General features: G+C 32.6%; 1 protein-coding gene across 1 annotated transcript in view; it reads left to right on the plus strand.

The window, feature by feature from the left end:
• The window catches only part of LOC149828886 (Metallopeptidase M24 family protein), a 54,330-nt gene that overhangs the window by 25,017 nt on the left and 11,019 nt on the right, over positions 1 to 18,294 (plus strand). The gene's annotated exons all lie outside the window — the stretch shown is intronic.

Raw genomic sequence — 18,294 nt, forward strand, 5'->3', positions numbered from 1 at the left:
ATACATAAGTTAGAAGTAGAATATAAGAGATGACGGTGTAGGAAATCTGAGCTCTAAATTGGACATATATTTATAATATTGGAGCATGACAAATATCCAACTTAGATGCCCACAAGGGCTCAGTTCATCTGGTAGGGGCGACTTGTGAATGCCACCAAGTTGACGGGACGTCACAAGTTCGAAACCCATGGGTGGCATCCCTTGCCGCAAGGTTGAAGCTTGGTGTACTCCCCGGTGGGCAGGGGGAACCCCTAGGGTTTTACCAACCGGAGGCCAGCCAATGTGGGGTCGGTGATGGAGGGTTTTCCCCTTGGATTATCCAAAAAAAATCCAACTTAGATATTCCAGTAGGAGAAAAAAAAATGCAACTCAGAAACAATAAGAAAACTCCAATCAGCAGAACAAGATAGATCTTTTATATACTTGAGCGTGTGCATGTTCATGCTTGTATTTGTATTGTTTTCATAACCTTTGTACTGATTGATTCTAAATTAATATAAATGGTGGCTATATGTTCCTACTGATGCTCATAACGACTCATTAATTAACACCTTTCAACATGTGCTTCAAATCAATTATAGAAGCATGCAATGTGTGTTTGTGTGTGTGAGAGAGAGAAATGTCATGAATATTTCTAAAACAGTGTCATATATTTGCACCAAGAACTTACAAAGAAAGAAATCTTGAAACAAACCTGATATTTTCAAAATGTCACCCTATTTGGGTGTACCACGATGCTATTCTAAAATTTTTATGATGACATCACGCAATTATTTTGCTATTGTCTTTAAAACTCATAATGGTATAGAAATAATCTTATTGAAGAAAAAGAAAAATTAAACCACTTTTAATATTATTTCTTTTTTTATAATTTGCTTATATTTTTGCTAATGTTTTCGGAGAAAATAATAAAGGTGCTATTTGATTGCATGAGAAAAGTTTTGAAGTAGGAATTGGGAAGTTTTTCCAAAGAATCATGCAGCCCATGTCTGTCTCCAAAACCTAGCAATTGCTTTCAAACTAAGTCTTAAAAGTGTTTTGTCAGTCCTCAGGAGGTCTAATAAATTTCTCCAGAGAAACCTTCCCAAGCAAAGCAATCCAACGACCCTTAAGTGAACAGTAACCATGATGTAGGCTTAATGTAGGTTTTGTGTTTTAAAATATGTTCATGTATATACAGTAATATATTGTCATGAGAGTGTGGATTCCAATGCACTCCATGATGATCTCCAAGACTCAAAACATTATACATTTAAACAACAAACTTAAGAATTAAAAATACATATCAAAATGTAAATAAATAATTTTATTCACAATGGACATTAAAATAAATACAAAATACAATTACATTCAAGCCTCACTAAAATGCGCTCAAAGAAAAATAATACACAACCTTAATACTATCCATCACTCTCTCAACCTTACACATACACACACCCCGTTTATTTATAGAGGAGAAAAGGAGGAAGAAGTAAAGAAGAGGAAGTCCTCTAAATAGCCAACAAGGAGAAGCCTCCCAACGGCTAGAATTTCTAGCCATTGGGACCAAGTCCAATATATATATATATATTGTATATATATATTATAGTATATATATATTGTATGTATATAAAACTATATATGTGTATACATGTGAACGTATATGTATATACTATATACATAAACATGTATATGTATAAATAATAATATACATATATACGTATGTGTATACGTATAACTACAAAATGATTCATTTAATCTTAACACCCTCCTCAAACTTACAATAGTGACTCAATGTAAGTTTGCAAATACAAATAAGCAACCCATTGCATAAAATATCATTTGTCTTTATCAATTTCTTTCATTTATTGCTTCCTTTGGGAGGTGCTCTATCATATGCTCCATTACACTGGGGATCTTTAATTGTCATCACTCCTTGAAAACCGGTAAATAGAGCTAAAAAACATCCAACTATACAAAAAAAACATATCTTAAATAAGATTTCAAATGATAATTATGTCTGCTATATATTATAGAGAGAAGATGGCCAAACACACAATATAAAAACTATTTAATTTAACATCATTTAAAGTGAACAAATCATTAATTTTAAATATGATAAATTTTTATCATTTTAATCATACATGAAGACATGCATTATTTAAAGTGAATACACATATATTTATCCAATAAAAGACATAATTACTAAAGAAAGAACTCACAAAAGAGTTAAAATTACAAGACAATTTTACACAATAGAAAACATAAAAGACAAGAGTGTTAAAGAAACATTAATTTTTCAAAAGATAATACCAAGTGTCAAATAGACACAATAGCCACTATGGGCATACACGTAAGAAATTTCACTAATGGAATGCTTAGAAAAGCATGTAATGAAATATGCGGAAATTACAAAAACCAAAATGCAAAAGCACATACAAGTCCAAGCATTGACAACACAAAGATACAAAGGGACAATACAATCACAAAAGTGCATAAGCATAAGTCCACTATGGGACAATACAAAGAACCAACAAAGGGCAACATAAGCAAAGAAAAATATATATTTGTTTATTGAATATATGCTTGAAAAAAACATAACCTTATGTAAATTATGCAAGACAATTAATCTTGTGATAACTAATGCAGCTAAAACATATACAATGCAAAATGCATGAAAATATTTCAACAACCATTTCTCATAAAAGAGAAAATGAGTTTAGACAAATTACAAATAGACTTTAAAAAATCGCATACATCATAATGGATGAATTTAGCCAATTAAAACACTAGTTTAACCACCATAAGCAATCACCTCCTAGGCCTTCAAACCTCAAATATCAAGTGTATCAGCGACTAGAACAAGAGGATAATCATCATGCCACTAAAAGGCCAGAGACACACACGAAGGTGTGTATAAACATCTCTTGTCTACATATAATGACACTGAAAAACAAGTGATTCAGTTTCTAGAACAAGAGTACAATGCCAATAAAAGGCTAAAATCACACACGAAGGTGTGGATAAACATCTCTTGTCTACATATAATGACACTAAAAAAATTAAGTGTATCAACGACTAAATTAAGAGTATAATCTCAATGCCAACAAAGGGCTAAAAAGTAAAAACACACACGAAGGTGTGAAAAAACATCTCTTGTCTACATATAATGACATTTAGATAAGAGGCATAAAGAGGAGAAGACACCTAAGGTAAGAAGGCTTGTAATCGAAACACACTAATGTTATAAATAAGAATATCAATTTTAACAATCTTTCGAAACACCATGGTTTCAAAAGTAGATAACCATTACAGATAAACAGAGTTATAAGCATCCATAATAATAATGGCCATACAACAAATGAGTGAAACACCACACTCAGATCTAACACAACTGTCAGTTAGAGTCAAACCATAAGTTGACAATCTAAACTGATATAAAACGAGGTACACACAATTCACGCCAACAAACATCCCTGAATCAACAAAAGCATATGTGTATTCAAAGGCCAATCAACTATCAATTACATCCAAGACTGGTGTCAACATGACACACTTAAACTTTGATAATTGCATATAGATAAGATGATTTGAGGTGCACTCATAACTCACCTCAACGGCTAACCCTGACCCAACAACAAGGCCAAGAGAGATGATGCATCATATAAAATTTTGTGATGGACAAATCAAAATGCCATAAAAAGGCAATACATACTCACATAATTTAATTTCCAAATAGGTGAGTTCATATCAAATATCCGATTTGAAAAAACAAGTTTCAAATCAAATAAAAAAAAGTTCAGGCAAAAACATTAGTATAAAAATTAGTGCACTCATATGCACAACAATATGTCAATGGATGCAATTATATGCAATACATGATGTCTCATCTTAATTTTCACAATCTCGAATAAGCAAATAATGAGTCATGCCCAATATAAGCACTCTTCATTAGAGGTGGTGGAATTATGAAGTTTGAGAATCCTTCAAAAGATCATAAATCCACCAATGAGAGTCAAGTGCATTAAGCACATCACATACAAAAGATTAATAAATCTCATTAAAGAGACAAAAACATATATGACTAAGAAGTTAGAGCTAAATCATAAGTCTATTATGAAGCAATTGAAGACAATCAAATGGAGATTCCCAAAGAGCTATATAGATCCACGTATATCCACATATATATGATCACACTAAACAAAATATTTTTTTCATAATGTAACATTTTTTAAAAAGCATGATGTAGAATATCAATACGCAAGAGAGAAATCACAAAAGATAAACACATTTTTTATACTATAACAAGTCATGTTTATGCCTTTCAATAATTAAGGCATATACCAAAAAGAAAATCTTAATCCAACATGCGTCATTTGAAAATAATCTTTACTTAATAGAGCAATATTGCTCAAATATATATGAAATAACATATTAAAAAAGGCTTCATTAGAAATAGATCACGATAAAAGATTATGCTTGATCACATCATAATATATTAAAAATTTCAAAGATAGTCCATACATATATTAAGAAATATGAATTTTAGTATTTTGCAAAACACATAATATTATAAGAAGCCACATATTCAACTTGAGTGGATAACTATATAGGTGTTCTTTAAGGAACACACTTACAATACCCACAAAGAGAACAAAAAAAAGGTGTTCTAAAAGAACACAATCACAAATTCTACCAGAGGATACACAATAGGGCACAATATAAAAATAAATATTTTTTTATCAAATGAAATGAGTGTGTAAAAGCATATGCAAAATCTAGTTTTTCACTACACATATCTATAATCTAAGACATATCAAAACACCACAATTTCTACATACTTCACAAAAATATTTATTTTTAACATAACTCCTTTTTTAAAACACATATAAAAAAACAAAAAGCTAAAGATACATACCGGAATGTGAAATCTTTGAATTCATTTCATTTATTAATATGAATCCTTTCCAAGATCAATGCCTTGCTCTAATACCACTATGATGATCTCCAAGACTCAAAACATTATACATTTAAACAATAAACTTAAGAATTAAAAGACACGTGTCAAAATGTAAATAAATAATTTTATTCATAATAGACATTAAAAGAAATACAAAATAGAATTACATTCAAGCCTCACTATAATGCATTCAAAGAAAAATAATACACAACCCTAATACTATCCATTACTCTCTCAACCTTACACATACACACACCCTTTATTTATAGAGGAGAAAAGGAGGAAGAAGTAAAGGAGAGGAGAAAGTCCTCTCAATAGCCAACAGGGAGAAGCCTCCCAACTGCTAGAATTCTAGCCGTTGGGAGCTGGTCAAACAAGTTGTTGGGATTGACTTAGTCCCCGATATATATATATATATATATATATTATAATAAATATATATATATATATACATATTGTATGTATATAAAAATATATATGCATATACATGTGAACGTATACATATATACTATACTATATACATAAATATGTATATGTACAAATAACAATATACATATATACATGTGTATACGTATATCTACAAAATGATACATTTAATCTTAACATATATATATGGGTAAATATTGGCTACTAATGAAGGTATGTAACTAATGAGCTAGAAATCATAGGTGTAAGTTGTATATGTAACGACCTGACAGATTTCAAACCCAAAATACCAGAATTTTTTTTTCAACATGTAGAATATATATATATATATATATATATATTCTTTCTAAAATGTAATAATGCAACGGTCTTATCAACGGACTCGTTTCAATCGTACCAAGTACTAGACGCCCGCCTGAGCTCGAGCGTGTCTTAGCCTCCTAGTACCAAATCCAGTACGAAACCATTCATTAAAGAATCCGATTAAACCATTACACACCATAAATCATTAATCCAAGTTTTTCATCATTGGCATTGCCTTAATCGATTCAAGTTATAGGGAGTCAGCCTGTGCATGCACTGACGTTTAATAGCTCCGTAGAATAAGATTCGAAGTTAAGGCATGCAAATGACAAAATCCTTATATTTTTATTAGGTGAGTAAACACAACGGAAAAGTATTGATTTTTGAAATTAATTTCATAAATTGGTTTCTTGGTTAAATCTTCGGACATATTACATCACGAGAACTACTACCCTCACATACCTGAATAGAAATTGACTATGCATAGAGTAATTGAAATTCAGAATTAAACTAATAATCAAATGTCTAATTAAATAATCCTTTAGCAATTGAGAAAGTATTAAAATTTAAATGAAACAAGAAGCCCTTGGGATCATCGAAAACATCAGTGTGCACAACCCCCTCCAGTCTTCTGCACTCGCTCTAGTATCACATATCTCCTGAAAATCATTTTATTTTGAAAGAATGAGACTTTGGAAAGTCTCATTAAAATTTACACAACTAATGTAAAATACAACACCTAAAGCTTACATGATATAAATATCTCAAAATTTGCATCAACTATCAACAAGGCAGATATAAAATTTCTACAAGGTAATCATGAATTCAAAATTCATAAGCAAATACGGAATAACAATCTTAAGCATGCTAACATAAACTCAAGATAAGAACAAGATATATATCAATGAGTATGAATTCATCAACTTTCAAGAAACAAGAATAATTTGCAGTAATATAAAGTAAAGTAAAACAAAGCAAAGTGCAGTAAAATAATGTGAGCAAGTATTTTATGTTTTCTCTTGATTACCTGATCTACCTGGGTATGACATAGATCAACCCGAAACAGGCTGACTAGCTCGAGTGTTTATTATGCTATGTATTTGATTATGCCCGAGTAGCCCCCTGAGTCGTACCCCTAAGGACGAAGCCCAAACCATGATAGGAAACTGCTACTCCGAGAGAACTCTACTCGGGGGAGTGGCGCCATGCCACACGATGATCATGATCACTCACTTCTGAAAGCATAATCCATATGCATTCAAGACATACAAGTCATCATATATATATATATATATATATATATATATATATATATATATATATGTCTCTAAGACATTTAGATCATTGCATCATTTTCATATGCATTCATAATTCTTATAAACAATAGGTCAAATCATATTTGACCATCCCAGTGTGAAACACACACACATACTTTCTAAGTAAATCAGTTAGATATTTATGATACACATCAATCATGATACATAGGTGTGATATTTTCACCTAGACGATTATAATGTAATCATTTGCAACAAAACTACGTAGGCGTGATGTGTCATTCACCTATAGGCTAACATAATCATTACAATCATAACCTCATATCAAGATCTAAAGTCAATAAGGGTCTGATTCTCACATCTGAGTTCAACATATAATCGTGCTACAACAGAAAAACCAAATCTATTGATTCATAATTAGCGATCTCCACCAACTCAGAAGATCATCACAGTTCATCAAAACATTTCATTTAATCATATAAATATTTACAAGATCCGCACTGAATCGTCTGGTCTGGGAAATGTACAACCTCACAAGGAGTTACTGCCCTAGACGGATGGTTTGCCCGGTCTTGGATAATGACTTCCTCACAGGAATATACTGTCTTCGCGGGCTATTTGCTTTTGGACAATGCACTTTCTCACAGAGACTTACCGCTCTAGCCGGATTACCTGATCTGGTCATGCACACCCACAAGATAAATACACATAACTTAATTCAATTCATGTTGTACAAACTTGTAAACATTTATATCTCATCAATATATGCCTTTGAAAGAATCAAAATCCAAGAACAACTCCAAAATCCTAAATCGATTTATGAGAAATCAGGGTCTTGATTATCATACGAAGAAACTATTAGATATTCATTAAATCAAGCATGAATTCAGAGATTTAACGACCTAACATGTTGAATACAATCTAATTAAGAGTACTTGCTTTTGGAATCAATCAAAATGGTTAATTTACAAGACAATAGAAATTGAGTCATGTCACACATATAACTCACATAAGCCTTTATTCAGATCTTCTCACATGTTTAGCACTTTATTTTTTATTTCATAGAGTTTATAAATACTGATAATATGCCATACATGTCAAAAATATATTTAAAATTCTAAGGTCCACACATGTTACTACTTAAAAATAAACATAATTCTTTAGGAAAACTTGGATCTCTGTTGACCCATTTTTATAAATTCTGTCAAGAATAACAGAGCTTATATAAATTCATTATATTTTTACCGTAGTAACCTGTACCTTTCAAGAACACAACCCAATAAACATATCTCAAAAATAATATGTAAAGAAATAATTAAAAATCTTTTACGGAACCCTAACTGATAGAGTTTTGATCCAAAATCTGTAATCTTCAATATTTTTATCAGATTACCGGATTTCTTGAAATTTATATACAACGTTTTTGACAAAACCCTTTTTACACAGTTTGTTATTATGTATTAGGATTCACCCAAAATTTTTATAAAATATTTGGAGTCGTTTTTCAAAAGTGTTTATATCTTTTATCACAAATTTGTCGAAACCATCCTGTAACCAGGGCAAAAAACTAAGGCTCTGTTAAAATGGGCATATCTTCCTCAATATAGATCTAAAACGGATGAAACAAGATTCTAAATTCAGAATCAAGATGTGTAGATCACTGTGGTGATTTTATTTGGAATTTTCGGACTGATATTCATAAAGATAGCGATTTATTTTCGAAACTGGTCTGGAATAAAATATCAGACAACACAAATTTTGGTTTCTTTGAAAACGCTTTTGTAAAAACCCTTATTTAAGATCATAAACCTTTAGAATCTCATTGTTTTCGATTTGATCAGACTTAATATGAGTTAATACATGAATAACACCAGAAAAATCACATTATGATTGAATCTAATACGTAAATATAATGAAACCCTAATTTTGTGTGTTTCTTAAAATCATTTTTAGGGAAAAATCATGATTTACCTTTTTCAAACCTAAGGAAGGATTAACTAAGAAAACATGTAGAACAAATTAAGAACATGATCATATGCTGCTGGAAACAAAATAATCTAAACATGCATGCTCTAAGTGCGTAAAAAGAATCGGTTACGTAAATTTTACCTGTCAAACGATAGTTTTTTAAGGTAGAACAGGGGAAACGAGTGATCCGACTTCTATTCCACCACCACCAATCGAATAAGTGTAGGTTTAATGGCTGCACAACCCTATTCCGGACCTCCTAGACATTTTAAGAGAAGAGCGAAAGCAAAAAACCAAAAAGGAAAAAAAAAGAAAAAGAAAGAGAGAGAGATGAAAAACTAACCTTGTTAATCCTCTTCATGAGGGCCTCTATTTATAGATGAGCTTAGGTAAGAGTCCCATATCTAATATAAGAAGTTAATATCTATTAATCTTTTTTATTAAAAAGAAAATAAATTATAGTCATAATTCATTAAATTTCAAAATTGATTAAGCTAGAGAAGAAAAATGAGAACTTCTTACCCTGACTTGGGCTCTAGTGATATGGTAACCTTTCGAGAGGCCTATAGACCCAAATACTCAACAAAATTTGATGTTTAAATAGTCAATTTGATAGCCCTCGAAACGTAGCTCGTTGTGGTGGTCTTAAATTTAATCGTACGCACACAGATTGGCAAAAAAATTTAGTTGATATCAAAAAGTGTTAATTTTCGACTTACAATTAGGTATGAACTTCAGTCGATGATAAAATGTTCAAATCAACACCAATTTGGGCATGTAGATAGTCGGTTTTGATGCCCTTGAAATAAGGAATGCCAAAGTTAAATCTGATTTAATAGGTGAGCCATTGATCGACCGAAATTTCTGTTGAAACAATAATGATATTGTTCGGAGCGTCGTACGCTATGAGTCCAATCCAATGAGACTATATCCAAATCTAAAAATATACAAATAATTTACTTTCTTGTTTAGTCAACATATTTTAGCTTTTTCAGTTATTCTTGAAATATTCTTCATAACTTAAGACGAAAATTTATAATTAATTGAAATCAAGAAAATTAAGAAAATAAAAAATTCACGATTATAATCATGAATGCACCGATAATTCATCATTTATTCATTTTAATTATCAAGGAAAAGTGTTCAACATGGTTTGTTTGCTAAGGATCAGGTCTTGGATCATGCTTTTCACATAAAAAATGTGATCTTTTGAGTTATGAAAATTTGGCACATTGTGGGCCATTAATTTTTGGAACCCTTTAAAAACCTAATTACTTGTCATAATCACATGATTCAAAACAAGTTTTCTACTAAACAAACCATGTAGATCACATCCGTAACATTTGATCTACAAAAAATTGAAAATTTTTGAAGAGTGATTTCTACTCATTAGTTTCGTACCTTCAATAGTAGCCAATATTAACCCTATATATATTCATATTGTTATGTACATATTTTTATGTTCGTGGATATATATCAAGGTCGTATGTATCATATCGTAACCCGTATTGATCGGGCCCAAAATAAGATATGTATCATATCGTATCGTAAAAAATCATAAATTTTGAAAAAAATCAGAAAGAAATATAAAAAAAATCTTAAAAAATCATAACACACAAAACAAAAATGAAATGCACAAAATGCAACAATAAAATCACATGTGAAGCATTTATGTCTTTATGAGCTGCATAACACATCATCAATCATCAAATTTCACAAGAACAATGCAAAAAGATATCTTCAATTAAGAACATACCACAAGATTCATAAAAAAGCAAAACAACCAAGTTTATGAATACTTAAAAAGTTACAAATTACAATACATAGCCAAGTTTTTAAGAAGTATACCATCAATCATCATTATTTTCTTCTTCTCCTCCTTTGACATTCAAATCATCTCCAATATACGTGGGGTCTTCGTCATCTACGTCCTGATCTCTCTCCACCTTTATCCATTGAATGTCCTCTTCGTTCTGAAGGTCTGCATCTTCTTGAACTCATTCTTCTAATACATCGAAATTCTCTAAACTGATGGGATCCAACTGGTCTTTGTGCCTCCTTGATGACAACTTTTGTATTTGCTTAAAAAGATAACATGAAAATTTAAAATTAGTTGAATTTTGTATGCATAAAAAATATTAAATAACACATGAATATGAAAAATGAACTTTACAAATTTAAAATTACCTTTGTCTCAATCGTAGGTTGTAGCAAACATACACGAGGTCATTGAGCCTTTGGTGCTCTAATCTGTTTCTTCACTTTGTATGAATATGCTCAAAGATGCTCTAATTTCTTTCGCATCCACTTGCATTGTATGTTTGAGTTAGGATGTGAATAGCAAAAGCTCTTAGGTTTAAAACATCACTTCCAAACCTAGCCTACCACGTATGAAAAAAATAAGAAAATGAGAAATCAATAAGACAATAATTGATACAAATCATACAAAACATCATAACTAAATAACAATATGAAATTAAAATTAAAATAGACAAATAGATTACCTGGGCTCATTGTGGAATGGTTTCGCACCGCTACAGGTCTCACTATATCATACAATGCATTGATATTGAATGTCATAATCAGGGTTTAACCTTTCAGTGCAATCTACCTTTGTTGACTTCTTTGTCCATCTTAAATGTAGAGTATCTAAATGCAGAATTTAAATAATACGTTGCAACATGAAGATGATGAAGTTGCCCAGTCCACCTATGGTCAATAATGTTTCATATAAGCAAATACATTTTTTTTCTTTCCATTTAAATTATCTCTAATGACCTCTTTTACCTTATCCATGGCCTCATAGAGATAATCCATAGCTGGTTTGTCTTCGTTGTCAATCAATCAAAGCACCTTCACCAATGGTTTACTTATTATCAACAACTTAACACATGAATCCCAAAATTCACTTTTAAATACAATATCTACAATTTCTCTTGGCTTTCTTTTTTGGAAATGGGGATATGCATTCCACTCATCCAAAGAAAACATCTTTTTAAGTGCACTTCTATTCTTTACAAGATTCTGCACTTTCAAAAAATTTGTAGCAAATCTAGTAACTACGCTATGAATCAACTATGCACCATTAGTATACTTAATCATTAAGTTCAAAACCTATGCATGATTATAAATAAATTTTGTAATTTCTTGGCAGCATTTAACTGTATATCATATCTCATCCATGTTGTCAGTGTCCTCAAGCATGAGGTCTACGCAATGGGTAGCATACTGTAATAAAATATGACAAATACAAACAAGTGCCTCTTATGGGCAAGAACAACATACACAAATGGAGACCACTTATGAGTCAAGATACAATCACAAACACAATGCCACTTATGGGCAAGCGAGACAAACATAAAAATATAAAGAATTTAGTGAGAGAGTGCTTGAGATCAAGCATAACATTTACAAGGGGGTTCAACTCCTATATATACACAACACATCTCATGGAGCCTTAGGACCATCCCCAACGGCTAGAAATAGAGCCGTTGGGGAGGTCCCAACGTCTCTATGAGATAAAGACAATAATGTCCTTTAACTTTGGGCTAAAGGACATTATATACAAAAAGAATAAAAAACCTGAAGTGCCCTTAATGAGCATAACTAATTACATAGGCTGAAATGACTAAAATACCCCTAATGGGTTTTACTTATTACATCAAATATATATATATATGTATATATATTTTAAGACACACAGGGTCCAAAAGAATGATACATAATTTTCTACCAGTTTTTTATCCGCTGCATTATCAGTAATGAATTGTTCAATGTTTTGAAGCTGAACCTCTTCCACAACTTGGTTGAAAATCCTCAACAATACATCTGTTGTCTTGGGCGTGTCAGACAAATCAATTGATTTTATAAACATGGTTTCTTTGAGGCAATAGATAAGGAAATTTATCAGTCCTCAACTTTTTGTCTGTCCACCTATCTGCCATGATGCTACACCTAGTCTCTCTCCGTGACTGCCTCATCTCATCATAATAAGCCTTCACTTAATTCACATTAGCATATAAAACCTTTCCTCTCAAAGCATGATATGAAGGCATCTTGTATCCAGGCCCAATACTAGTTATGACAACTGCCATGGCCTAAAAATGAAATGAATTTGCCGCATTTAAAGTAATGCATCATAAAACCATCTCCCAACCACGACATTTGCCTGCTCGACTAAATGCTAAGTCATAGCACTACGAACATCGGGTTGCGTCCCAAGGGCAGTCCTAGGAGGGAAAAAGCTCCTAATAGAGCCTCTAGCTCTACCTCCTATCGAAGAACTCATCCCTCTTCTTTCTCTTATTCCTCTTCTTTTGGTGCCCGCGACACTACTACTGGCACCACCAACCACACCCTTCCCCTTTGCTTAAGAACTTCCTACGTCTGATGCTATGCTACGATCAGTAGGGAGTTATTCTTTGCCATACACATCCTCCTATGGCTATGCGTACCCCATTTCTACCTTATTCACGTCTCTTTCTTATTTTTTTCTTATGGTAGCTAGTAATTGCTGGTATTGCCATTTCACGACATCTAGCAAATTCCTTGATATGCATGGGGCAACATTTTGTCGTGTCCCAGTTAAATGATGCTTCAACCGAGAGATACCACCTAAAAAACTTGTATAACAATAGTTGTACTCAATTTTTAATTGATTTTCACTCAGTACACGAGTGCCTCATTGTCATGCGGGATCATTTGAAGCCATCTTCCTCCGAAATAACTCAATAAAATTAAGAAATAAGGTTTTTTTACCTTAGCCGTTTGGGTGAAAAAATGGTGGAAATGCACTCTTAATTGATGTAATCATAAAAGTCCTATCTCCAGCACAAAGATCGGCCCCCAAAACGGTCTCACGACTCTTAGAGTGTGTGTGAAGCTCTCTAGTATGATCTATACGATAGAAAGTTTCGGCCCTCAAAAGCCCTTTAAAACCCAAAAACTTAAAACCTCGGTTTTGCTCTTTTTAATGTCTGCCATTACCCGTATCGTACGATACTGTATACGATACGGCCCTGTATCATATGATACACATGATACACACTCGTATCGAGATACGTGTGTGTATCGAGACACCTTGATATATATAATATTTTTCTATCTTGTAATAGGAAATACCCACTAGGGGTATTTTGATAATTTCACAATAATGGGGTTTGTCTTGTAGGTAATAATGTAGATGTTAGCTCTTCCTATTAGAGGCAGAATGATAATTTTGTACATGCAATAGGCTCTACTCTTTAAGGGCAAAACTATTCTTTTTTGTTTTTTAATCAATATAGCTATTAGGAATCTGTAACAACTATATTTTGTTGTCTTTTAGTCAATATAGTTGTTGGGGTCTTTCCCAATAGTTATATGTAATGTTGCAAGTATTGTACGATACATATTGTTATTATGGGAAAAAATGATACGATACACACACTTGTATCGCGATACGAGTGTATATCGTACAATGCAACCCTTTATTGTGTTGTACTGTACGCTACAATTTCAGTGCACTTTAAAAAGGGCCAAAATTGATTTTTTATTTATTTTTAGTTTTAAAGACCTCTTGGGGATCGACTTTCTCATTTGTGTAGATTCAACTAGAGGAGTATCCATGTATCCTAGAAGTCGTGATAGCTATTTGGGGGCCGATCCGTGTGCAAGAGAGAGGGCTTTTGTGGTTTTCTTAAGTAAGAGTGCATTTCTACCATTTTTCACTCAAGGATGTGGGTTAAGGTAAAAAATATCTATTATGAGAAAAATTACAAAACTACCTTCCAAATTTTTTTTGCCTTGGGGGTTCATGCCCCTAAACCACTCTGCAACCCCCTGCCAACTTATCGCGGAGTTAGATCTACAAAAATTAGGGATTTATGTCAAGGTAGAAATCAGACTCCACACCAACAACGATGACATTAAATCTCAAGTAATGAGTGAAAATTGATTGAAAATCGAGTGCAACTATTACCATAATATTGTTTGTTTATGTAATATGAAAGTTTGAGTCTTATGGCATGTTCTTAATTGCAAGATATTTAATATTTTGCATTGTTCTTATGAGATAGTTGATGTTTGATGATGTCTTATGCAGTTCATAGAGACATAAATGCTTTATATGCGATTTTATGGTTTTATTTTTTGCAATTCATCATTGTTTCATGTGTTACGATTTTTTTAGAATTTTTGCTAATTTTTTCTGATTTTTCATGAATTTTTGAAATTTTTTATTAAAAAGCTATGAATTTTTATGATACATATCTTATTTTGGGTTCGACTGATACGGGTAACGATATGATACTTACAACCTTGGTTATACGGGTCCTCTTGGCCCTCTTGTCCCATTAAATGTTATGTTTTTTTCCTAATGCATTCTTTGTGCATTACTCTCTTAATAATATTTTTTTTTAAGTGTGTTTTTGTTGGCCATTAGTGGCTTATGTGAGTGAACACATTTTTAGCATGTTTTGTACCTCTTGTATTATGTTCAAGTTTTTTGACATTGAGTTCCATGAAAAAAAATCAAAACGAAACATTTTTATCAATTTGTTAATGAACTTAGACTCGAATTTGAGAACTAAATCCACCATTCTTTATAGAGGAGGAACCCCTTCCATAGTTAAAACTCTAGAAGAATTGACTATGAAAGAAAATAGGTTGAAGAAACCCAATCCCTCCAAGGATGAAGATTTGGTTTTTGCTATGTCAAGATCCGAAAATCATACAAGAACTTATAAGCCTCCACATTTTGGAAGAAGCTCTAATGAGTATAAACCTAAAAAGATCATGTCATTTTTATAATGAGTCGGGTCACATTAAGCCTTTTTACCCAAAGAGAAGGGAAAAAGATAGAAGAGAAGAAAAGAAGGTGGCTTCTGTAGGACCATCCATTGAGAAAAGCGGTATAGATAAAAGATCTAAAGGTATTGGATCAATGTCGCTTGCTCAACTTATGGAGCCACTATAACCGCTATTCAAGAATTAATATTTTTCCCTCTCTTGTGTGGTTTTATCTACTTGCGTGGACCCCGATAAGACCTCTTGAATCCTTGATTTTAGTGCATCTTTTTATGTGACTCCAAATAAATCCATATTATTTGAATGTCGTGATACCCCAAATGATTCTTATGCTTCAACTGCCGATAAAACCTTTCTAAAAATCAAAAGTTTTGGAGCATTATCTTGAAAAAGTATCTCTTATAGAAAATTTGTTTGAAATTCCTCCCAATTACAAAAATTGAGAATTTTTTGTTGTAAATGTTTTGTCCTTACTAAAAAAAATGATAAACTTTCTGCAAAGTCATTCCTTGTGTATTTTTGGGATATGCCTAAAATAAAAAAAGGATATAGATGTTATGATATTGAGAACAAACTTTATGTTTCAAGAAATGTTACCTTTCTTGAAAAAGAAAATGGTTTTGGAAAAATCGAGTCTAAGAAACATCATGATTGGTTGTGGAGGGGTGACAACCAATTTTCTGATAACGGTTGGGTTACATCAAGGATCTGCTTTAAGCCCTTTCCTATTTGCGATAGTGATGGATGAACTTACGAGATCAATTCAAGAAAATGTACCGTGGTGTATGTTGTTTGCTGATGATATTGTTTTGATTGATGAGTCTAGAGCTGGGGTTAATGCTAAGTTAGAATTATGGAGACAGACATTGGAAGCTAGAGGTTTTAAGTTGAGTAAGAGTAAGACTGAATATATGGAATGTCGGTTTAGTAAGCAACGAAGTAGTGATGGGAGTGTAGTGAAGCTTGGTGAGCAAGATATACCGGTGAATGATTATTTCAAATATTTGGGATCCATCATTCAAAAGTATGGAGAAATTGATGGAGATGTAAATCATAGGATAAAGGTTGGGTGGATGAAATGGAAAAGTGCTACTGGAGTGCTGTGCGATCGTAGAATGCCATTGCGGTTGAAGGGAAAGTTTTATAGGACGACTATTAGACCCGCTTTACTATATGGTACGGAATGTTGGGCTGCCAAGAGACATCATATTCAAAAAATGAGTGTAGCTGAGATGCGGATGCTTAGATGGATGTGTGGAAATACAATAAAAGATAAGATTCGGAACGAAGAGATACGTAAGAAGGTAGGTGTTGCACCCATTGAAAATAAGATGCGAGAGAATCGTTTACGGTGGTTTGGACATATTCGGCGAAGGCCTAATGATGCTCCAGTTAGAAGGTTGGAGAAATGGGAAAATATATTAGTTAAAAGAGGTCGGGGTAGGCCTAGGAAGACTTGGATGGAGATGATAGGAAAGGATATGAATGCTTTGAACCTCACCGAGGACATGGCGTTGGATAGAAATGATTGGAGGAAAAGGATTCATGTGGAAGACCCAAAATGAATTTCTTTTTGGTTCATATCGCTGACCCCAATTGTTTTGGGATGAAGGCGTAGTTGTTGTTGTTGTTGTTGTTGTATCTAATTAGTAAGCATGACATTGTTAATGATAATCTTAATAGTGATATGCATGAGAGTAATGACATTGATACTCATGATGTGCATGAGAGTGACAATGATGACACTCATGATGCACATGAGAATGATAATGATAGTCGAAATCATAGTTGGCAAACTCGTGACTCGAGCTCGGATCGGACCCCTACTAGGTCATCAATCAGCGGGTTGACTTAGTGACTCGGACGAGTCAGGACTCTATATTTTAAAATATAAGCACATGAATAAGATATGTAAATAACTAAGCTTCAAGCTAATATGTCAATAGCTAAGTTATAAAAACATATAATTATACATGATTATTAACTTTTTTCATTGAACAATATTAGATTATTCGTAACAAGTGACTTTATATAAGAATTATGCATTAAAATAATAAAATACATGATAAAAATTTTTTTTTAATGAGTTGGATCGACAATCCTAAATCGTGACCCAATTGGGGTCCGATTCGGGCGATTCCCGAGTCGACTCGCCGGGTTTGTCAACTGTGGTCAAAATGATGTAGTTGAACCACGCAATGAAATTCAAGTTTATACTCGTTGTACCAAAGACCATTCTCCATGTGCCTTAGAAAAATACTCTCAAGATCAAGTCATGGATCAATCTATTGTTAGAAGATTTATGAGGATCTCTAAAGCACCTAGGAGATTTGTATCCTATAAATCATTTGAACCCAAGTATAGAGCGTGTGTTATGGTCATTCATTCATATGTAGAATCATCCTCCTATAATGAGGCTAAGTAGTGATAATTCTTTAGAAAGATGCAAAGCTAGGTTAGTGGCCAAGGGGTATACTCAAGAATATAGAATATATTATGAGGAAGCATTTGCTCCAATAGCTAGAATGACCACGGTGAAGACTTTTTATTGCTATTGTCTCTATTAGAAAATGGCATATTTTTAAATGGATGTTAAAA

This window comes from Nuphar pumila, chromosome 9 (genome assembly GCF_984573655.1).
Source record: "Nuphar pumila chromosome 9, dmNupPumi1.hap1.1, whole genome shotgun sequence".
Lineage (NCBI taxonomy): Eukaryota > Viridiplantae > Streptophyta > Magnoliopsida > Nymphaeales > Nymphaeaceae > Nuphar > Nuphar pumila.